Below are 25656 nucleotides of genomic sequence, written 5' to 3'. Positions count from 1 at the left end.
AGTAAACACTGTATTATAGTTCATAAAGTTATTTCTCATAGGGATATAAGTTAACAATTATGAAACAATATAAATGTATACTGGAACTGAACAACTAGACAAATGAATGGTAGATCATAGGAGCTGGGTTTCTCACTGTTGGGGTGGATGTGTACAGATAAGCAAGAGGAGAAGGTTAGAATGATTCATATGGTAATGGTTAGAGTTGGAGTCATCAGTAAGAAGTAATGTTGAGCTTAATATAGATAAAGATGCTTCTACAGAGATTTGTGTGTGTGCACAGGTTAGTACAATTACATATTTCTTTACTATGCCAACAGAGAGAGTGTAAATGAAACAAACCTTCCCAGTACTTGTATCATGGTGTCTAATGCCATTGTCCAATAAAAAGAACCTGGAATCCCTGGAGAAGTGGCTGATTCTAGGACTGAGACGGTAAGTATACAAGATCAACCTGGACCATCACATAGTGCCAAAAAGAATGAAAAAAAAAAACCCTAAGAAACCCCAAATTTATGGGCATATACCAAAAGGGCATTAGTAACCAAGTGTCAGAGCTCCTCTTGACCAAAACTAGAACAATTTAAGCAATAAATAATGATGCATTGGATTATAACCCAAAGTATAAATAATATCAATGAGTTCATAGAGATATAAATAAATGATTGAAAAAAATAAATGGAGGATAAGAAACATAGCCCAAATAATTTATATAAATACTCTGCCCTAAAGAAGGTCAAATGTAACTCTTCACTCAGTGTAGACTGAGTACATTCACCTATTTCTAGAAAAAAAGGGCGGAGTGGGAAAAGAAACTTCACAGCGAAGAAACCTACTTTATCCAGGTGATCAAGGTTAGGTGATAAAATAATGTCCATAGTATGTACTTTCAATATGATATTTTAAAAAATGGTACTTTACCTGTTATCTTCCTCCATCCAAAAAGCATAATTCCTATCTAATCATGAAAACATTAGACAAATCCAAATTGAGAGACAAAATACCTAACCAGAGTCCTCAAAACTGTTGAGGTTCATCAAAGACAAGAAAAGAGAGAAACTGTCACAGTCAAGAGGACTCTAAGGATATTTGACAATGAAATGTAATGTGGTATCCTGGATGGGATTTTAAAAAAGGAAAAAGACATTGGATACAACTAAGAAAATATGAGCAAAATATGAGCTTCAGCTAATAGAAATGTATCGATATTGCTTCATTAATTATATGAAAGTGCTACACTAATATAAAACATTAATTACAGGGGAAACTGTATGTAGGAGTATATAGGAACTTTCTGTACTATCTTCTACATTTTGATGTAATCCTAAAATCTATTAAAATAAATGCCAGGGTAAGGATGACTAGAAATCCCATATTCTGGGTTTCGTTCCTATCCATGTTACCAATTCATTTTATGACTGAAAACAATCAGCTGTTTTTTTAGTTTATACAAAACTAGGTGGGAATTACAATAGTCATTGACAAATATGTATCCAAACACTGATTTGGGTAAAAAAACAAAAACAAAAACAAACAAACCACTATGCTGTGCTTAAAAGATAAAATATGCTATAAGAGATAATGACTCCTCTCCAGAGGGAAAAAAAAATCTACTGTCAAGATGAGGGGGAGAAAAGACATACACTTAAGAAGATAAATAGTAATATAAGAGAAAGCATGGTGAAAACAAAGTCAGTATACATGCTGTGTAAGTTCAGAAAGATTGATTAGACTTGAGCAATCAGAAAATGTGTCATGGACAAACAAGTACAAGATTCAGAAAGGAGGAAGGGAGAAAAGGCAGAGATGTGATGAACACAGAGAATAAAGCTATTCAGACAGGATGGAGGAAGACCCTAGGAATTAGATGGAAGCAACTGGACCACTTCTGACTGTGGAGAGTCTTAAAGCCAGCTTAAGAAATATGGATGTTATCCCCACTTGTGGTGTCCCCCAAAATGCTGACCCATGGGGCAGAAAGCACATTCATTATGACATGGCAGCCAATAAATGCTTGGTAAATGTAAAGCCCCAATTAATAACTTTAATAGTATATCTTTATCCCATGAAGCTCAATATATTTCTGAAATACAATTTCACTTAAATTTTTACAATCCTTAAAAGTAGTAAACAAATGAGCTAAAAATGAGAATAAGAGAATAGAAAATAGAGTTTCTAAAATAGATCTGAGACTAAAGTTTGAGTTTCCAGAGTGTTGTACAAGAGAGATTTTCTCTTGCTGCATTTTCTGTTAGGTAACCCTTGAATGTTCTTTAAAATTCTGAAGGAATTGCAAAAGTCCTAATAGATATATTTTCAAAACTTGTGGGCCTGAAGGGGAAAGGAACACAAACTGGGGCAGAAAACTGATGTAACTAATTTGACTGAATATTAAACTGCTATATTATTTGAATATTTTATTTATATAAAATCTGTTTCTATATGGTACAGAATGGAATAATATTTTAGACTGAGATCCTTTTTTCCCCCTCATATTACAAATAAACCCGGTTCGGGGGCTGCCCTATTTTCCTTTCTCTCTCTCTACGTTTTTATTTAAATTCCTGTTAGTTAACAAACATACAATGCAATATTACTTTCATGCGTGCAATATAGTGACTCAACACATCCATACAACACCTGGTACTCATCACAACAAGTACATTCCTTAATCCTCACCAACTATTTAACCCCATCCCTCTACCCACCTGCCCTCTGGTAACCATCAGTTTGTTCCCTATAGTTAAGAGTCTGTTTCTTGGTTTACTTCTCCCTTTTTTTCCCTTTGCTTGTTTGCTTTGTTTCTTAAATCCCACCTATAAGTGAAATCATATGGCATTTGTCTTTCTCTGACTGCCTTATTTCACTTAGCATAATACTATCTGGCTCATCAACATCATCATTGCAAATGGCAAGATTTCATTCTTTTTATGACTGAGTAATATTCCATTACACACACACACACACACACACACACACACACACACACACACATCTTTTTCATCCATTCATCAGTCAGTGGACATTTGGGCTGTTTCCATAGTTTAACTATTATAGATAACACTGCTATAAACATTGAGGTGTATGTGCATGTATCCCCTTGAATTGTAGTTTTGTATTGTTTGGGTAAATACCTAGTAGTACAATTGCTGAATCATTGGATAGTTTTACTTCTCTTTTAAAAGCTTGAAAGGGGGGACGCCTGGGTGGCTCAGTCGGTTAAGCGGCCGACTTTGGCTCAGGTCATGATCTCGAGGTCCGTGAGTTCAAGCCCCGCGTCAGGCTCTGTGCTGACAGCTCAGAGCCTGGAGCCTGTTTCAGATTTTGTGTCTCCCTCTCTCTGACCCTCCCCTGTTCATGCTCTGTCTCTCCCTCTCTCAAAAATAAATAAAACGTTTTAAAAAATTTTTTAAAAATAAAAAATAAAAATAAAGCTTGAAAGGGAAAAGTACAACATCAGAGTAGGCATACTAGTTGATGAGCACCATGCGTCATCCCAGTCCCATCTCCAACACCCAAAACTAACACCATTGCAAACTTTTAGAAACCTACCAACATTTCAATATGGTCTACATTAAAGAATAATTATCTATGGCCAATTTTCCAGGAGAATAAAATGGCTTCATATTAGAAAGAGATTATAACAGAAACAATTAAACAATTAAAATGGGATTCTGTCTATGGTATTAGCACACTGCCCACTCAGATTCCAGGATGAATTTCACCACAGGTGTGTAGGAGGCAGCTGGCAAGGGGCAGACAGGCTGGGGAGGAGTGATATAGAAGCTCAGGATCAGGCCTCAGTCAGCCTATACCATGTTCTACCAGCAGTATGGCTCTTAACTTCTCCATAATTGAGTTCTAATCCAGTTACTAGTTTGATATCTTGCCCATGTCTTCTTACAAAAGAACTCCCTAGTACCTTGGCTCTCTGTATATACCCCCGAAGGATCAAGAATTGCCTTCTTTTTGCCTTCTCTCTCAGCTATACTTATTTCCAAAGCCACAACACCCCAGTAAAGTTTGGGCCCTTAGATTCAGACTCTTTCACTTACCCACCTACTTAACAAGCCACCATCGATGTGATCTTCCAAAACACTCATTTTCCATCCAGATGTTATCACATTGCCTCACACTGCCTTCTTACTGCTCATCAGCCCACTTCCAACAACTCTAGAATCCTAGTGTGGTTAACAGTAAACTCCAAAATAAACTTCAAATGTCAGGAACCAAGAGATAATTATTTAAAATTTGATTTCAAGGTTTTTTTTAAATTTCTGAAACAAATATCGCTATAATGTCTCATATTTAATCCCACTGGGTGTTGGTGTATATGTAATTTCTTTTAATACATTTTATTATTCTTTTAAAAAATTGCTCTCCAATTGTCAAAACAATAGATGCAAGTTAGAGAACTTGGGTTGGGGTGGGAGACAGAAAAATACCAAGACTCTCATTTCTCAATTCATTTCTAAATGAATATTAACAATATGGATTACATTGCAATGGTTTATCTTGATAATTTCACTTAGTATTTTATTATGAACATTTTCCCTGACATTAAAAATTCCTTGAAAAGTTTTTCAGGTGCTACATGATTTTATATCATGTGAAAGTATGATCACTTATTTAATCATTTCCCCAAGGTCTTTTTCGTTTACCTTATGATACTGCTTTAAGGTGAGGTCAAATAGGGACACTGCTCAAGAAATCAAAAGCATTCCTATGGGGTCGGAAAAAGTAACAGACTCTTTGGCCATATTCTCATTGTGACTAGAATGGCAAATGTCATGAGAGACATCCTAAATGGAAAAATCACTCCACATCTAAGCACAGCAGCCTTTCCAAGGCACACAACATAAGCAGAAGGATGCTCTTCACATCATTGGTAAAGAGTTGATGTGCAACAATACCAACTTAATTCAAACATTACTATGACTTTCAAAACTCAAAATGAAGTATCCAAGACATTCTTAGAAACACAAGGTAAAAACTCACCAAAGTTAATCTCAAAATGGATTGGGTCATGCAAGTTTTCTCTTTACCTTACACTTCTATACCCTAATTTTAACCCCATGACCAGACAGATATATGAGACCAAACCAAGAAGTTGGAAGGTCTAACTTCTTTTCTGGCAAAATACTGATCTTCTAACTTTTTGACTATCCCAAGATGCCACATGAAATAAAGAATGAATGGCAAAAGTGCTATAGAACCAGGAATAAGGCCAATAACACATGTCTGTTTTGTTTAAACCCAAAGATTAAAAAACATGAGACACCCATATGGAGTGTTTTGCTTCTAGTAACAGCCCATCAGAAATGTAGCTCCCTGAAGAAAATAAGTTACCCTTTACAACACAGCTGAATTAATTAGGAACAAATCTGCCAAAAATCTACTAGACTGTAAGTTACTGAAAGGCTGGGATGACTTATCCCATTCTTGTATTCCTAACACCTAGCCCCTTGTCTGCACCAGCACTAACCCACAGTAGAATCTCAGTTAATGTTCAACTGAACAAAGAAGAAGAACTGTAAGCTGTACATGTTTCAATGCAACTACTAATAGAACAAAAACAATTAAGGGAAAAACAAATCAAACAATGTGTCTGTTGTAGCAGTTGGGGTTCAGGCCGTGCAAGTTAAACAATGTATTTGTAAGGATTTCCTCAGAGGTCTTAGAGCTCTAGAATGACAGTAATACCAAGCACTCTAATCAACTGTGCATAGAAAACTGTGATTCAAAAAGTCAAACAGAAAAAAAAACAAATTAAATAAATAATGTGCGGGGCTAAGCACAATGTATTTGTTACTAGGATTAATAAAACATTTTAGCAAGGTGGCTGAAAACAAAATCAATATACAAAAATCAATTGCACTTCTAAGCACTAGCAACAGGAGTTATGAAATGCAATAAAGATACTACATTAAAGTAGCATAAAAAACACAAAGTAGTTAGGAATAAATATAATGAAATATATGCAATACCCTTATGAAAAAAATTAAAGTATCATTCAAAATGTTAAAGAAAAAAAAATGTTAAAGAAAACTAAATGGAAAAGAAGAAATTAAACAAGACTACTCTGCAAAATTCACGTGACTATCTCAACAGGTACAAAAAAAATCGTCTTAAACTCAACAACCTACACATGATAAAACCAAAGAAAACAGACGTACTTAAGCATTTCTTAAACTTGATAACATGCTTAATGGCTAAACACTAAAGCAAATGCCATACTTAAAGAATTTTTTGATGTAGTCTTTGAATGCAGAAACAAGACATATATAATTGTTACCATTGTTATTTAATATTAAAAAATTGGATATAAGAACTGGAAAGAAAGAAGTAAAACTGTCAGTATGTCGTTATGATCTTCTACATGGGAAACCATTAGGATCAACAGAAAAAACTGAATTAGCAAAGAGGTCCAAATACAGGTTAATGCAAAATTCAGAAACATTCTTAAATCACTATAACAAGCTAGAAAATTTCATTAAAAAATAAGATACTATTCATTATATTGAAAAAATTAACACTATCAAGAAATTAAGGTAGTGAAAATTACAAAAAGCCTACAGAGAGAAAATTTGTAAACTCCCCTAAAAGACATTCATAAAGAATTGATTAAATGCATAATGTATTTATGAATGGAGAAAATTGCCGAAATCAATATTCCCCAAATTAAATTGATTTATAAATTCAATGTTAAGACTAACCAAAATTCCAGCTGTACTTTTTTAAGAGCTTAATATATTTTTTTCATGGTGTGTGTGTGTGTGTGTGTGTGTGTGTGTGTGTCCCTGAACAGATACATCAAGTTAGAAAATAAAAGGAGGGGCACCTAGTGGCTCAGTCAGTTAAGCGTCCAACTCTTCATTTCAACTCAGGTCATGATCTCAGGATTGTGAGATTGAGCCCTGTAGTGAGTCCCACATAGGGCTCTGTGCTGAGTATGGAACCTATTTGAGATTCTCTCTCCCTCTCTCTCTCTGCCCCTTCCTCTCCCTCTCTCTCCCCAGCCCCCCCCCCCCAAAAAAAAGAAAAAGAAGAAATGTCTTCCTATAACATTTTAGCACATAACAAAAGACCATAGCAATAACAACTATATGCAACTATGAAGAAAAAACTTAAACAATGGAATAAATTTCCTCCTGATAGAGCTGAAAATAGTGCTCATCAGTGAGGAAAAGACATTGTATTATGGTTGATGTTAGGAAATCTAGCTCATTATATGATGAAAATCAATACTATGTATCAATCCAATATTATGCACAAAGGTTTGAAACCTAAATATGAAATAGAAAACATGAAGCTAATACATATAAGAAAAAATTTTGTGAATTTAAGTAGATGAGGAAACAAAACTAAGACACAAAACTCAAACTATTAGGCAAAAGTGATGGATAACTGAGAAAATTAATAGACTAATACCAAATAGAGAGAAGTAATCAACATGTGATATGTAAAGAATATAGGATAAAAAGCATTTCTGCAAATATAGACAACCAACCAGAAAGCACATGAAGATGTAGACAAGAACTTCACAGAAAGGGAAACTTGAATGGCTAACAAATATATGAAGATATGTTCATACTTATTAATTAGAACAAAATAAAAGCAGGTATTCAATTCAAGGTGGTAAGAAGGGCTGGGATGAGGGGATGAATAGAAAAAATGAAAAATAAAACTAAATGAACAGATACCATGTTCATGGATTGAGAGGTTGTATGTCATATAGATGTCAATTCTACCCTAATTGATCTATAGAAACAATGCAATTACAGGTAAAGACTCAATGGGTTGGTGGTGGTGGTGTTGATTCTATGTATCCATCCATTCACCTACCTCCCTATTACAAGCTTATTCTAGAATGTGTCTATGGAAAAGCAAAAGACCAAGAATAGCCAAGACATTCCTAAAGGAATATCAAATCAAGATAGGTGGACATGTCTTACCAGATACCAAGACTTATTAGGTTTAAGCTATAAATAAAGTATTAAGCATATCAAAATAAAGTTTAAGATGGTATGGATTAGGGATAGACAAACATGACAGGAGCTCTACAAAGGATCCAAAATTGAAGATATATGGAAGTGTGATTTATTAAAGAACTGAACTTAAAGTTAATAGAAAAAGGAGGAATTTTTCCATAAAATGAGTTGAGAAAAACTGGGAAAAAATAGTATAACAGTATATCTGTACTGATAAAATACACAAAAATAATTCTATGTATATTAAATATAAAAGATAAAACATAAAATATTAAGAAGATAAGATTGAATATCTGGGACAGGAATAATTTCTTAAGTTTAACATAAAAAGCTCAAATCATAAAGGAAAATATTTATATGCCTAAATTGTGTTAAAAGTAAGAACTTCTGCCCACCAAAAAATGTCATAAAAAGAATTGAAAATTCAAGCCACAAACTGGGAGATATTTGTGATTTTTTAAAATATTATCATAAAAATATAGAAAGCACATCTGGAAGTCAATCAGAAGTAACAAACAAGCTAATGAGAAAATGGCAGCACTTAACAAAAGAGGCAATAAAAATGGCTAAATATTTGAAAAATGTAATCTAGAAAACAAATTGGCATTAGGTAGTAGGATATAAGTATGTGCATATAATTTAAGATAGATATGTTAAAGAATGTTTCACAGAATATTCATTTAGCATTCCCTGTATTGGCAAAAAAATAATTCAGGAGGAAAATGGATAAATAAATTCTGGAATACTCATTCTGTGGAATACCATGTAACAATGAAAATGGAATACTACGTAACTGCATGCATCAACAAAGATGAATTTTAAGAGAATAATGTTGAGTGAAAAAGCAAGCTACAGAAGAATGTATAATTTTATTTATAGAACTTGAAATGCATGAAAAACTAATATAGGTTTAGGGATAGGAACATATATGAAGAAAACTAGGAAGAAAAACCAGGAGGAAAAATCAAGACAATTATATCACAAAATCCAAGCTACCTCTTAGGAAGCATAAACAGGATGACAATGGTACAAGCATCCAAGGAGCCTTGACAGTAATGGTTCTTTTTTTTTTTTAATTTTTTAAAAATGTTTATTTATTTTGAGAGACAGAGACCGAGCACAAGCAGGGGAGGATCAGAGAGAGAGGGAGACACAGAATGTGAAGCAGGCTCCAGGCTCCGAGCTGTCAGCACAGAGCCCGACGCGGGGCTCAAACTCACGAACCGTGAGATCATGACCTGAGCCGAAGCCAGACGCTCAACCGACTGAGCCACCCAGGCGCCCCTCATGATATTTATTTTAAACATTTATTCATTTTTGAGACAGAGATAGAGCATGAACAGGGGAGGGGCAGAGAGAGAGGGAGACACAGAATGTGAAGCAGGCTCCAGGCTCCGAGCTGTCAGCACAGAGCCCGACGCGGGGCTCAAACTCACAAACCGTGAGATCATGACCTGAGCCGAAGCCGGACACTCAATCGACTGAGCCACCCAGGTGCCCCAGTAATGGTTCTCTTAATCTGAAGTGATAGGTATGCAAGAGATTGTTCTTCTTTCATTTTCTATAATATTATGCATAGCCTAATTATAAATCTTTTTTTGTTTGTTTTTGTACAATAGGTAAAAAACAAAACATACAAGAGAGCACTGTCTGAAGTTCCTCTATCGTCCTTTGGCTGATAAATTGCTTGTTTTAAACCTTTCTTCTCAGGTTAAAAAATATATCAACATTTATTATAGCATATCTTGAAATAGTATCCTGTGTATACTAGGTGCTTAATAATTATTCATTATCATTATTATTATCATCAACACTATCATATATGTTATTATCAATGCAACCACCAATGTGGCCAAAACAGTCTATGGCTTCTTTCCTTACCCAATGCTTTAATGCTTTCCCCAACCAACAAAAACAAATTAAATTGATGAATTATGCCTTTACTCAACTATCTTTTTAATCATATATATCCTGCTCTTACTACAAATGTTTTTAAAACTTCCATAGTTCCTGCCTCCATTCAGTATGCCTCTTATAGGCTTTCACTTCACTTAGATCATTATTTTCAATTTAAGAATATTGCAATGCTTCCACATTCTATTTTTATATCCATTCCTCCCAAAGGAAGGCCCCTCATCTTTGAATTTGGTTTCAATATTCACATACAATGAATGTTAGCATCTTGTGGAGAGTGTCACATCTCATTGCTCTCTCTATCCCCAACATCTTGCTCCACATGATGAGCACATGTGTATCTGCTCAAAAGATGTTTGGAGAAGGAATAATGAATAGTAAAATGAATAAACGAAGGATTACACAAACATGGAAGATTCTTGTTTAAGTTAAAGGACAAGGCAGTTATGTTTTGCTTCTCATTTGTTCTAAGAAAATAGTGTTATTAAATTGAAAAAATAAACACAAAAGGCATAAGTCTATAAAAGGAATAGGGGTTCAGTAGCCAAAATATTTCATAAAAATCTTGAAAGGTGGGGAACCTGGGTGGCTCAGTCAGTTGAGCCTCTGACTCTTGATTTCAGCTCAGGTCATGATCTCATGGTTGGTGAGTCTGAGCTCCACATCGGGCTCTGTGCTGAGTGTGTTACACACTTAAGATTTTCTCTCTCACCCTCTGCATCTCTCTCCCTATGCCCCTTGACGCCACTTGCACTCTCTCTTTCTCAAATAATAATAATGATAATAATAATAATAATAATAATAATAATAATAATAATAATAAATCCTGAGGTGGAAAGTAGCTGAGAAATATATAAAGAAATAAAACACAATGAAAGAACTGAACCTGCTCTTGCGCTAGAAGTCAGCAGGACATGAATAGTGGAAAAAGGATGCTAAACACAAAGGGTAAGTAAAAGACTGCCATAGCAAGGCTAAAGAAACGCCCACTCCCTGGTCAAGGTACAGAGGGCAGAGCCACCAGCAGCTTAACATTTATAACAAGGCCAAAAAAAATAAAATAAAATAAAATAAAGTGAAATAAAATAAAATAAAAATATATACATTATATATATATATATATATATATATATATATATAGAGAGAGAGAGAGAGAGAGAGAGAGAGAGAGAGAGAGAATGCACCTCTTTCTGAAAATTTGAATAATTGCTACAGAAGCTAGATTATTGCTGTTGAAGTAGGCACTTATCTATTCTGGCATTTATGAGTTATTGAACTAAGAGGGAGCTTTCTGCTCATTTACCCTAGAATACAGACTATCAGTTTTTAAGACCTATCCATGTACAGAGAGTTTCTAATAAGTCTCTTTACTCAGGAGAAACCTGTGTGAAAAAAACAGATATATATGGCTGAGACAAAATGGGGAAAAATAATATTAGATCCTTGCTGATACCATAAAAAATTATATATGTATTAAAGAGCTAAATATAAAAGACTAAATTATAAAATTTTAAGGTAAATTTAAATATAGATGACCTGTACTATTAAATATGAATAACAATTGGAAATAAAAAGACATGTGTGGAAAAACAGCAGCAACATAAAAGAATGACAACAACAACAACAAAAAACTTTTAGACTAACTTCAGAGAAAAATAAATAGGAATTGAGATTATTTTCATCAATGATGTTCAAGAATACAAAAAGCTAGTATTTATTTAAGGATTACCACATGCCAAATTCTGCTCTGAGAGCTTTAGATGCTTAAACCAATTTAATCCTCCTAATATTCTTATAAAAGAGTAAAGATTTTTTCCTTCCCTTAGATGTAAAACCCTAAATTAAAATAATTAAACATTTCTAATGTACACGATAAGTGGCCAATCCAAAATGTGTACCTAGGCCCTCCCTCTCCAAAACTTATACTCTTAGCTTTATACTATAATGCCTTTGGAAACATAGCACCTATAAAACAAGAGTCTGTTGTAATAACCAAAGCACCAAAAAAGTTTCTACAAATGTTAATCAGGCTTACCAAAAAGAAAACTGTTAGGTAAAGTCAAGAAACTTTTCCAGAGCAAAGAGACAGTAAGAAAACAAAAGACCTATGAAAAGAGTGGGGGAGGGGGTGGAGCTACATTTAAGTGCCTAAAGTTCTAGAAAGTGAAAACAAAAAAAGATGTGTTTTCACATGAGAAGAAATCATCAAAAATCCCAGCCCAAATAATAATAAAAGAAAAAAATCTAAATATACTTTCATGCCATTTTATACCCCCAGCATAGAGAAAGTATCTTAAAATATGCTTTCAAAGTGACAAAAATGAAAACAAAATTCATGAAAAATAAATGACAATATGTCATTGTCCTAATTAAATGCTAGAAAATAAATTTAGAACAATGCCTTCAAAGTTTAAGGAGAAAAAAATTGAACCTAGATTATATATTGTCAAATGTGGGGTAAAACAAATATATTTTCATATACTCATAAGCTCAGTTATTTTTTATCACATCCACCTTTCAGAAGAAATTGCTTGAGGATAGCTTCATCAAAACAAGAATGGCAATCAAGAAAGAGAAAGATATAAGCAATAACAACTATAACAGCAGAAATAAACCAGAAGCACAGTGAAAGAAAATCTTAAGATAACAGTGATGTAGCAAGCCTAGAAGGCAATTGGTTTTAATTGGAAGAGTAAGACCTGAACCACCAGTAAAAAAAATCTCACAGAAGATGGAATAGATTTCAATCAATATAAAAAAAAATAAGTCAAAAGAGACCAACACTGTGACTTACAAAAAAAAAAAAAAAAGTTCTTCAATATTACCAAAGGGAGGTAAAAAGGAGAAGGAGGAACACAGACATTAGGAAAAACAGAAAAAAAAATCTACAAGAAAGCTATTTGTTACATATATAAGGCAAACCAAAATGTGGCATGATTTTGAGCGGTTAGTGGAACATAATGTAACAGTACTACTCATTTGACCTTGATGCTAGATTGATTCAAGTAATGTAACAGGTGGGTAGCCGGGCCATGAGGAAGGAAAAGTAATCTTACTCATCATCTTTAGAACAGACATAGAGCTAACGTTTGAAAGAATTGATTATGGTTTCAGAATGGAACATAAATGCTATCTAGCAGATAGAGCTAACAGAAGTTGGAAGACAGAAAAAGTGTGGAGAGGAAGAGAGGTCTAATATCCTCCCAGTGCACAGTGAGGAATAAGGAGACCCCATCTAAAGACTAGGACACAGGAGTAGAGATTAAAGTGCATTATCAGAAGTTATACACATGCATAATTGAAGAACTTTTCTAAATTAGATAACTATTCAAAATTGAAAAGAAGGAGGGAATTGTGAGGAGGACATTATTTATATAAATGAGATAATCTGCCATATTTTACAGTGAGAAGTAGAAATAACATCTAACATTGACTAACCAATTAGTGTTTAAATATTTGTTTAAAATTATAGCATTAACTAATAGAAGAGCCAAAATCAAAAATGGTTTAAATGGTTAAAGTGTATCTGAGCAGGGGGTTGGGGACTGTGAGAGACCGGGCGGTGCTTTTCTTGATGAATCTGTTGGTACTTACTAGACTTTACCCACGTGCACATAACACACTGGTAATTTAAAATAAAAAAAAATGAGTAATTAAAAAAAAAACAAAACCAGGGCGCCTGGGTGGCTCAGTCGGCTGAGTGTCCGACTTTGGCTCAGGTCATGATCTCACTGTCTGTGGGTTCAAGACCCGTGCCTGGCTCTGTGCTGACAGCTCAGAGCCTGGAGCCTGCTTCAGATTCTGTGTCTCCCTCTCCGTCTGCCCCTCCCCCACTCATACTGTCTCTCTCTCTCAGAAATAAATAAACATTAAAAAAATTAAAAAAAAACCCACAATAGATCCTAAGACTAGGATCAATGCCCATTGAAATATCATCCTATAACATAAAGAAATTTTCAGATTCAACCTCTATTAAATGCTTTACAACCAATATTGCTTATAGATGTTACTTATAAAATCTCTTGATTCTCTTTTCCCCATGTATATTTCAGGATCACTTTCTACCCATTTGTATCTGAAACTCATTAGTCCCAATATATTTTAAATAATTATTTGCATTTTTTGCTGATTTTAAACATATATATAAAAAAGTATGTGCATCATGGAAAAAATGGGCAATTCTAAAAAATATATAGATCAAACAATCATAATCTACTTTTCAGAAACTAAATTGTACACCCGAAACTATTATTACACTGTATATTAACTAACTGGAATTTAAACACTTAAAAAAAAAACTTGTTTAAATAGAAAAAAAAAGGAAGCAGTTACTTTTGATACTTATCTTCAATTACCTTCACTGTTAAACATAACTGAAATCATAATACAATTAATGCTTTGCATTCTACTTACAAAAATTAATATATAAAATTTTCCATGCTATTATTATTCAAATGTAATTTTTAAAATAAATGTTGATGGATTATAAAAATAGTACATAACAGGGGCACCTGCGTTACTCAGTTGAGGCTCCAACTCTTGATTCCAGTTCAGGTTATGATCCCAGCATTGTGGGATTGAGCCACAAGTGGGGCTCTGTGCTGAGCATGAAGCTTGCCTAGAATTCTCTCCTTATCCCTCTGCTCCCCTCCCCTACTCATGCTCGCTCTCTCTCTTAAAATTAAAAAAAAAGTATATAACAAATATACAGAAGTTAGAAAATAGAGAAAAACACAAAAAATAATGATCCTTTATAATTCTATAGTCTAGAGATACTCAGTTTTAACTCCTCCCACCTTTGCTCAGTATATACAGGGTGTGTTTTAACAATTAATATAATCTATTGTAAGTGGAAGTTTATTTCCTGCTTTTTGTTTGTTCATTTTGAGAGAGAAAGTGAGTAGGGGAGGGGCAAAGAAAGAGGGAGAGAGAGAATCCCAAGCTCGCTCCGCACCACATGGGGCTTCATCTCAGGAACCCTGAGATTATGACCTAAACCAAAAACAAGAGTCAGATGCTTAACTCACTGAGCCATCCAGGTGCCCTTCTGCTTTTTTCATGATAACAAAGACTATTCCCTTTGTACACCAACTTCTTCATAAATATTTTTGCATTTTATTATCGAAGTGTAATTAATTCTTGTCCCATTATTAAATAGTATTAAATTTTTATCCTACTATTAAATATTCTTGTTCTTCTAATTTGTCAATCATTCAAATTGGAAATAATGATTCAATGAACCCATTTGTGCATAAAATCTTTTCCTCTTTTGGATTATTTTCATCATTTAAATCCCTAGAAGTACATATACCATCTCTAAGAGGAGTACAATAAATTTAGACTGTATAAAGATCATTCTGAGTACAATTGAAAAAGCATGTAATTTAGATGAAAGTGAAGTGATTCTTTGACTTATGTAAGATGTTGCTGCATAATTAAAAATCAAAAAAGAGTAGGGTGCATTCTTTTCACATGCCCTTAAAAATCAGTAAGAAAATGTGATGCCTTTTAGGTTGAATGTACACACAGAAACCTTAGAAACAGCTATCTGCTTTCTCCCAAAGTGAGTAATAATTTATACCAGGCAAACAAACAACTACTGGTTTCGTTCCTTTTATGGCCAATGTATCTCCATGGAAGGCAGTAGAGCAGGTAAAGATTCTCAGTCAACTATAAAGTTCCAGTGCTTATTTACAAGGCTGATAAAAGAGTTGCTTTAACAAATCATGCTTCCTCTCTGATCCTAATGACATCAACTTAAGAGAATGGTGATATAATGACAATTGGATCACTAGAAATTGCAGTATCATATTTTCAAGATATGACTGACATTTATATGCAGATCTCTAAAGGGAAAGGAAGAGATCCACTGACTTCCATAGATCTCTTAGTGTTTTAATTTCTAAAGGCAAAACATTAATTACTTTTGTCACATTAGCTGGCATATGACCCTGAAAATACCATCGGATGTTAGTAATATGATATTTATATTTGTAGGAACTAGTATTAATTACCTAGATGTTAAATTCTGGGAGTCTCTGAATGCAAATGAAAACCACAAAGAGATATCACCTCTTACCTGTCAGAAGGGCTAAAACCAAAAACATAAGAAACAGCAAAGGATGTGGAGAAAAAGGAACCCTCATGTGCTGTTGGTGGGAATGCAAAATGGTGGGACTACTATGGAAAACAGTATGAAGCTTCCTCAAAAAATTAAATACATTATGTACATTAAGTACATATTTGTCAGTACTTCCACTACTGGGTATTTACCCAAAGAATATAAAAACACTAATCTGAAAAGACATATGCACCCCTGTATTTATTTCAGCAATATTTACAATAGCAAGATATGAAAGCGACCCAACTCCATCAATAGATGAATGGATAAAGAATATGAAGTACCTATATACAACAAAATATTAGCCATAAAAAAAGAATAAAATATTGTCATTTGCCACATGGACAGATCTAGAGAATATAATACTAAGTGAAGTAAGTCAGTCAGAGAAATACAATTAGCACATGATTTCACTCATATGTGTAATTTAAGAAACAAAACAAACAAACAAAAAAAGAGACAAACAAAAAAACAGACCCTTAAATATAGAAAGCAAACTAGTGGTTACCAGAGGGGTGGTGGGTGGGGGAAAGGGTGAAATAGGTGAAAGGGATTAAGAATACACTTATTGTGTTGAGCACTGAATGATGTACAGAATTGTTGAATCACTATATTGTACACCTGAAACTAATATACCACTATATGTTAATTATACTGAAATTGAAAAAAACAAATAATTTTTTTAAGATTAAAAAAAATTGTTTTAATGTTTATTTATTTTTGAGAGAGAGACAGAGTGTGAGTGGGGGAGGAGCAGAGAGAGAGGGAGACACAGAATCCGAAGCAGGCTCCAGGCTCTGAGCTGTCAGCACAGAGCCCGATGCAGGGCTTGGAACTCACAGACCGTGAGATCATGACCTGAACTGAAGTCAGACGCTTACCGACTGAGCCACCCAGGTGCCCCAAATAATTTTTTTTTAATGTTGAGAGTCTCTCTTAGTATTTCCTCCTTGGTACTATGCATGAGATTTCTTAAATGCCCATTAGTGATTAAAGGTGTTTGCATAGTTGTGATGACACAAGGTAATGGAGAAAGTAAAAGACAGCAAATTATTCCACACTGGAAATAAGTTACAAAGTGAGTATCTGAGGGCCCAGAGTCTGTCGAGCAAGTCACTTTGAGAATCTGAACGATCCATATAGCCAGAAAATAAATTTAATGAAGAACGTGGTGGAGGAAAAATTGTACAGAAATAAAGATGGAAAGGTTGACCAGAGACAGATAACAAAGGGCCTTGTACACCAGGTTAAAGTAGCAAAATATTGAGGGTATTTAAACATGAGATGTCAGGGGCGCCTGGGTGGCTCAGTTGGTTAAGCATCCGACTGGGCTCAGGTCATGATCTCGTGGTTTGTGGGTTCGAGCCCCACGTCAGGCTCTGTGCTAACAACTCAGAGCCTGGAACCTGTTTCGGATTCTGTGTCTCCTCCTCTCTCTGCCCCTCCCCTGCTCATGCTCTGTCTCTCTCTGTCTCTCAATAATAAATAAACGTTAAAAAAATTAAAAAAAATAAACATGAGATGTCATGATAAAGAACACTCTACCTGGAGAACAAGGAAAAGAACTGACAAAGAAAAGAGGTTGTTGCAGTAATCTAGGCAAGAGATGATAATAGCCAAAATTAAGAAACTAGAAGCTGCATGGTGTTATGGGCTAAACTGTGTTCTCTTTAACTCTGTTGAAACTTTAACCCCCATTACCTCAGTATCTGACTACATTTGGACATAGGGCCTTACAAAGGGGTGATTACATTAAAATGAGGCTGTTAGTGTAGGTCCTAATTTAATCTGGTGTTCTTACAAGAGAAATACAGACACACAGAGAGACATCAAGGATGTGTGCATACAGATGTCCACCATAGGAGGACACAGCAAGAAGGTGGCAGTCTGCAAGCCAAGGAGAGAGGCCTCAATGCTGATATACAAGGTCACAAGTTGAGCTATGGATCTGTTGAATTCTTCATAATTATGAGACATCCAAGTGAAAATATAATTATGGATTAGACAATTAGATATTTATGGATCTGGAAATCAGGAAGTTTGGCTGGAGAAATGGGGTGAGACTCATCAACATACAGATGAATGAAGACCTGTTGGAGACAAGAGAACCATTGCTTCAAGCTGGTGACTCTCAGATATGAGAATATAGAAATGAAACAGTATATATTCACAGATGGTTCTATCCCCCCCCCAGCAAAGGTCATTAAGTGTTGCCTCTTAGCGCTTGAGGCCAACACTTGAATGTCTACCCAGCACACATTACCCTTTTTTGAACAGGACCCTATTTTGATTCAGGTTTCAAGCAGTAATGGGCCAAACCCTAGGAAATAAATCATGATTGGTTCATGGAAATCATTGCAATCTACCTTCCCTTTGCCAGAGAATATTTAGTAGACATTTGACCTATTCATTTCCGGTGGCAATATATCTGAAAAAAAATTTACTGATAAAAAGAGAAAAAAACATATACAAAGACATTTACCTCTTTTTTCTTTAATTTGAGGCCTGCTGAAAAAATGTCATATTCGGTATAGTGGCAGCCACATTGTGAGAATGAGGGAAGGTCAACAAAATCAAAGAAAAGACTCCCCAGAGGTCTGAAACTACAGTTCCTAAAGCAATCCTGGAATCACTTTACCACTTCACTTGTCTCGAGAGAGAAATCATCCCGCATTGTTCATTCCACTTTAATAAATTAAGTTGTACAACATGATGATTTGATACATGTATCTACTGTAAAACGGGGACCACAATCAGGTTAGTTAACACCTCCATCATCTCATATACTTACATTTTTTTGGTGATAACATTTAAGATCTACTCTATTAGCAATTTTTATGTATGCATAAAACCATGTTCTACATTAGATTCCCAGAACTTATTCATCTTATAATGGAAAGTGTGTACCCTTTGACTACCATCGCTCCATTTCCCACACTCTCAGGCCCTGGCAAACATCATTCTACTGTTTTTGAGTTTGGCTTTTTTAGATTCCACATGTGAGATGATACAGTATTTGCCTTTCTGAGTCTGGCTTATTTCATTAGCATCATGTCCTCCGGGTTCATCCATGTTGTCACAAAATGCAAGATTTCCTTCTTTTTATGTCATCCTTGCACAGAGGCCATGCTAATCTTCTCTGTATCATTCCAATTTTAGTATACATGCTGTTGAAATGAGCACTTCTTTTTATATACACATACAATGGAATATAGATACAGATTTATATAGATGATATAGATATAGATGCACACAATACACACAGACACACATATACACATACCACACTGATACTTAGTTGATTCCATGCTCTGGCTATTGCATATAATGCTGCATTGAACATGAGGATGCAAATATTTCTTTGAGCTAATTATTTCATTTTATGGAAGGTATCTTGAAAGTGCAGGCTAAGATAACAACTTGCTCTTCCTATTAAAGCTGAGAGCCTCTAGCTTTTAGTCTGCTCTTAGTTCTTAGTTCTTAGCTCTTAGCTCTTCTTTCAGTTTCTACTTAGAAAACAGTGATGATTTAAAAGATAGCATGGGCCACCCTCTGTGTGCAAAAATGATAAAATTGAATAGAGTAATTAGTAGGATATAAGATAGAAAACATCAAGAGCTAGTAGTTTAAAACATTTTATACAATATCGGGGCACCTAGGTGGCTCGGTTGGTTGAGTGTCCAACTTCAACTCACGGTTCATGAGTTCAAACCCATGTCAGGCTCTGTGCTGACAGCTCAGAGCCTGGAGCCTGCTTCATATTCTGTCTCTGTCTCTGTCTCTCTCTGCCCCTCCCCTGCTTGCATACCGCCTCTCCTCCCCTCCCCCTCTCTCAAATGTAAACATTTTATGCAATATCAAAACTTTAAATGGGTTTTTACAACAGTCATTACTTAAGACACAATATAATTTCAAGTATACATTCATTTAATAATCATATATTAGATGTTCAATAAATACTTTTGATTTAATTTGATGTGAGAATCACATCGAACATCGAGAGCAAAATCAAATTCTGTTTCCTCATATAAGAAAAACTCACAAAGGCTTTTCCTTGCATTATTTCATAAAAGAAATTTCTTAAAAGCCCAAATATCTCTACCACTTTACTTTTTTTTTCTACACAGAACCCTACAAAGTGACTTCTCTTCTGTGGTCTAATGCAGGAATAGAGATTAGAAATATGTCTCTGCTTTCCCAGGGGAATGAATTCCAGCAAACCTTTTTTAAAAAGGATAATACCAATTTTCTTTAAGCATTGAAAAACATAGAAAAATGAAGGAAGCCTCTCAAATTTTTTTATGAAGTGAGCAAAACACTAATATTAATCTTGAGGATATGTATACTACTCAACACACACACACATACACACAAACACAAACTTCAGACCAATTTCACTTTTGACTATCAATGTAAAAATACTAAAGATAATATTAGCAAACAGAATCCATTGATACTTTGAAAAGCAGAATAGTGTATCAGGAACAAATATGGCTTTGAAGATCATTTGATATGAGAAAATGCATTAATACTATTTTTTTTTAGTTTTTATTTTATTTTATTTTTAATTTACATCCAAGTTAGTTAGCATATAGTGCAACAATGATTTCAGGAGTAGATTCCTTAATGCCCTTTACCCATTTAGCCTATCCCTCCTCCCACAACCCCTCCAGTAATCCTCTGTCCTCCATATTTAAGAGTCTCTTATGTTTTGTCCTCCTCCTGTTTTTATATTATTTTATATTATTTTTCCCTTCCCTTATGTTCATCTGTTTTGTATCTTAAAGTCCTCATAGGAGTGAAGTCATATGATATTTGTCTTTCTCTGACTAATCTCGCTTAGCATCATACCCTCCAGTTCCATCCACGTAGTCACAAATGGCAAGATTTCATCCTTTTTGATTGCCAAGTAATACTCCATTGTATATGTATACACCATATCTTCTTTATCCATTAATCCATCAATGGACATTTGGACTCTTTCCATACTTCGGCTATTGTCAATAGTGCTGCTACAAACATTGGGGGCATTAATACTATTGAAAATAAATGTATCACTTTAACATATAAGTCAGATCATGTCACTTCTCTGTTCCAAAATCTCTGAAGACTTCCTGTTTCACTCAGAGGAAGAGCCAAAAATTCTTACACTGACCTAAAAAGTCTATATAATCTGACAACTGTTGTCTCTGTCACTTCTCTCCTCAGTCATATGGCTCCAGACACACTGAACTTTGCTGCTCCTCAAACATTCCAGGAACATTCCTGCCCTAACATCTTCACACTGTTATACTCTTTGTCTGCAAAGCTTCCAATACAAGCTTCCACCAAGTATCTGCGAGGTTAAGTCCCTCACCTCCTAAGATATCTTGCTTCAGTGTCGCCTACACAATAAAGCTTATGCTATCCACTCTGTTTAAAATTGCAACTCTCCTACTCTCACCCATGGCACTTCTGATTTCTTGTCTTACTCTGTGCCTTTTTTTTCTCTAGCACTTGCTATAGCACTTCCGTATCATCTTCTGGAACTGAGTCAATGTACTTACATATCATCATTTTCATTTATTGTCTCTATCTCTCTCCTGCCATTATTATAAGCTTTTTGTCATTATTATAAGCTTTCCCTCACCATTGTATTCCATATGCCTACAATAGTACCTGGTACATAAGTTAGCTTTCAACAGATTTTCTTAAAATAAATGACCAAATGATTATTTAATACATCTGAAGAAAAGTCACACGGTATTCTCCATAGCCACTACAAAGTCATTTGACAAGTACACACTCAACTAAGTAGAAATTAGTGGCTAAGTCCTTAAAATCATTTACCTCAAAAACATTGTTAACAGAGGAAATACTGGAGGCATTCCACTACCATCAGGTACAAGGAACCCCACTATCACCACTAACCACTTAACTTCTAGGGCCTGTGTAAGCTGATTTGGTTAAAAATAGAAAAAAAGTTATTTGTAGATAAAGAATGGACAGAACAAATAGAACTATTTGTAGATAAGAGGATTATACAACTAGTGTGAAAAAAGTCAAATGAAAAACTACCAAAATTAACATGAGCTTTAGCGAGTATCAGAATAAATTTTGTACATTTATTTGAAAAATTGTTTCTAAGTATTTAATCTATTATGCTGTGCCCCTTTTGCTGTTGCAGCTTTGACTTTCTATTTCACTATATCTTTTAACTGATAAATATATATAACATATATAATGGAATATTATATGTATATTGTATATAATGCAATATTATTCAGCCATAAAGAAAAGGAAATCCCGCCACTTGCAACAACATGGATAAAATGTGAAGTGAAATAAGCCAGACACAGAAATGCAAACACTATATGATCTCATTTATATGGGAAATATAAAAAAGTTGAAATCATAGCAAAGTAGAATGATGGTTGCCAAAAGCTCAGGGTGGGAGGAATGGGGAGATGTTGATCAAAGGGTACAAGCTATAAGATAAATAAGTCCTGGGGATCTAATGTACCGCATGGTGACCATATGTAATAATACTGTGTTGTATGCTTGAAATTTTCTAAGCGAATACACCTTAAGTATTCACACCACACACACATAAGAGGTGATGGATATCTAAATTAGCCTAATTGTAGTAGTCATTTCACAATGTATTATGTCATCAACTCATGTTGTACACCTTAAATATATACAATTTTCATTTGTCAATTATACCTCAATAAAGATGGAGGCTGAGTCCAAAATTAGTCTCAGTGGGCTAATATCAAGGCATCAGCAGGGCTGTACTCTTTCTAAAGGCTCTAGGGAAGATCCTTTTTCTTGCCTTTTCCAGCTTTTAGAAGCTTCCTGAATTTCTCATCTTATGGCCCCTGCCACGCTCAAAATGTAGGTGGTTGGTCAAGTCTTTCTGCAATCACATCACTCTGACTGACTCTGACTCTCCTTCTGCCTCCTGCTTTCACTTTTAAGAACCCCGTGACTCTGGGGTGCTTGAGTGGCTCAATCCATTAAGTGTCTGACTTCGGCTAAGTTCATGGTCTCACAGTTTGTGGGTTTGAGCCCCATGTCGGGCTCTGTGCTGAAAGCTCGGACCCTGGAGCCTGCTTCAGATTCTGTCTCCCTCTCTCTCTGCCCCTACCCCACTCGTGCTCTCTTTCTGTCTCTCAAAAATGAATAAACATTAAAAAAATTTTTTTAAAAGAACCCTGTGGCTCTGCTGTGTTCATCCAGATAATCCACGATAATTTCTGTATCCAAATGTCAGCTGATTAGTAAACCAGATCACATCTGCTACTTGAATTCCACTTTGCCATATAATATAACATATTCATAGATTCAGGAGTTAGGATGCAGACATCTTTGGAAGACCATTGCTCTGCCTACAATACCCAGAGATACTTCTAGATATTTAAATGACTTTACATATGAAAGTGGGACTTTTTAATGGATGGTCATGGAACAGCTGGGTAGTCCTTGGGGGAAAAGATTAAATTAGATCCATGCTTCACATAGTACAACCAGATAAACTCCAAATGGATCAAAAGGTTTAAATGTAAATAAATGAACCATAGATATATTAAAGAATGGCAAATGTCTTTAAAACCTCATGGTAATACCTTTCTTATTATGACTATGGTGGACAGACCTTAAAGTGATCACAATCATCCCTGACTCCTGGTATTCATGTCTTCGTGAAAATCCCCTCTAGGTCAGTATGAATGGACCAATGGCTTGCTTCTAACCAACAGAATATGGCAAATATCATGGGATTTATATAATTATGTCTCAGTCTGATTATATAAGAGTGCAGCATCAATTTTGATAGTCGCTCTCCCTCTTTCCCTCTCTCTCTCTTTCCCATCCTGTCTTTTTCAAGAGCCCAAGAATCCTACAGAGGAAAAGAAATTAATTCTGCCAGCAACTAGAGGGTGCTGGGAAGTAAATTTTTCCGGTCTTGAGTCTCCAGATAAGAACACAAGAACAGGGGCGCCTGGGTGGCGCAGTCGGTTGGGCGTCCGGCTTCAGCCAGGTCACGATCTCACGGTCTGTGAGTTCAAGCCCCACGTCGGGCTCTGGGCTGATGGCTCAGAGCCTGGAGCCTGTTTCCGATTCTGTGTCTCCCTCTCTCTCTGCCCCTCCCCCGTTCATGCTCTGTCTCTCTCTGTCCCCAAAATAAATAAACGTTGAAAAAAAAATTTAAAAAAAAAAAAAAAAGAACACAAGAGCATAGTCCGGCCAATACATTGATTGCAGCTTTGTGTGAGATCCTGAGCAGAGGACCCCCCACACTGAGTAGTTCCCAGACTTTTGACCCACAGAAGCTATAAGATAATAAATGTATGTTGTTTGACACTGCTAAATTTGTGGTAATTAGTTACACAACATAGAAAACTAATACAGTGGCTCAACATTTGAAATACATAGGAAAAATAAATTTTACTACACAAATAAAAAGACTTGAATATTACAAAGCAAACAAAGCAAGAGATAGATATACAAATATCATAATTAAAAAACAAGAATACATAAGCAAAGTCAAAAGTCAGTTGATTTTTTAAGTAATTATTAAATGATAATCTCCTCAACAGATTAAGAATTCTCAGAAGTCAACAAGAGAAAGATCAATCTCTCATCAGAAAAATACCCAATGGACATGAACAGTTTCCAAAGAAAGAAATGCAAATGACCCTTCAATATATTAAACAATACTCAATGTCATTTATTAAAAAACATTGATTAAACTGTACTGGGATACCATTTATACCTGGCAGACCTGTTAAAGTCCAAAAGGTCTAATGAAACATTGTATTGGTGAGCATAAAAGAAACATGCACTCTCACAGGCTGCTGGTATAAACTAGAAGGCAATTTAGTGATCTCAATCAATATTACAAATACATATGCTTTTGATCCAGCAATTTCACTCCTCAGAATTACCCTAAAGGGGTACTCACATTCATATGAAATAATGCCTTTCAGAACCATTTGTAATAAGATTAAAAACCTAGTATCTATTAATTAGAAACCTATTAAATTATGGCACATCCATTCAATGGAAGGCAGCACAGCTGTAAAATGATACTGAGGTCTTCATTACTGATTGGGGCAGACTGGGTTACTATTCACCAGTTATTCTTAACTCCCGCTGCCTCTCCCTGCAGGAGAATTATACATACCCAACCCTTTTGGACCTGAGGAAAGATGTGACTTGATTTGTCCAATGAAATGTGGGTATATATGTCATGTATTACTTCCAGACAGAAGATTTAAGAGCCAGCATGTAGTTTACCATGCCTTTTTATCCCTCTGCCATTAGTCTAGCAGTGCTCCAACTAGATGTTGCTCAATCAGCCTGGATTCTTGAGAGGCAATGACCTGAACCAAGGCTAGAGGTGACTCACAATAGACACGCAGTGTGAGTGAGATATAATTCTATGCAGTTTTAAGGCATGGAGATTTTAAAATCAACATGGTAATCTAGCCTGGCTGATGACACAGAAGAATATGAATAAGTATGGCTCACTCTGCCTTAAAATAGAGAGGAAAAAAAGAACATGTAAATATAAGTGTGTACTAGCTCAGACAAACATAACAAATCTCTGGATGTTTTTATCTATTACGGCCAATTGGGAACTGGGCA

General features: G+C 35.2%; 1 protein-coding gene and 1 non-coding gene across 7 annotated transcripts in view; both read right to left on the bottom strand.

Annotated features, from left to right (window-relative positions):
* The window catches only part of INPP4B (inositol polyphosphate-4-phosphatase type II B), a 764537-nt gene that overhangs the window by 698463 nt on the left and 40418 nt on the right, over positions 1-25656 (bottom strand). The window lies entirely within an intron of this gene.
* On the bottom strand, positions 19104-19209 carry LOC111560292. Its single transcript, XR_002742049.2, has one exon. It is a non-coding gene; the product is annotated as a U6 spliceosomal RNA (small nuclear RNA).

Source organism: Felis catus, chromosome B1, assembly GCF_018350175.1.
Source record: "Felis catus isolate Fca126 chromosome B1, F.catus_Fca126_mat1.0, whole genome shotgun sequence".
In the NCBI taxonomy this organism is placed as follows: Eukaryota; Metazoa; Chordata; class Mammalia; order Carnivora; family Felidae; genus Felis; species Felis catus.
Note: the sequence above shows the minus strand (reverse complement) of the source record. Positions and strands in the feature narration are given on the sequence as shown.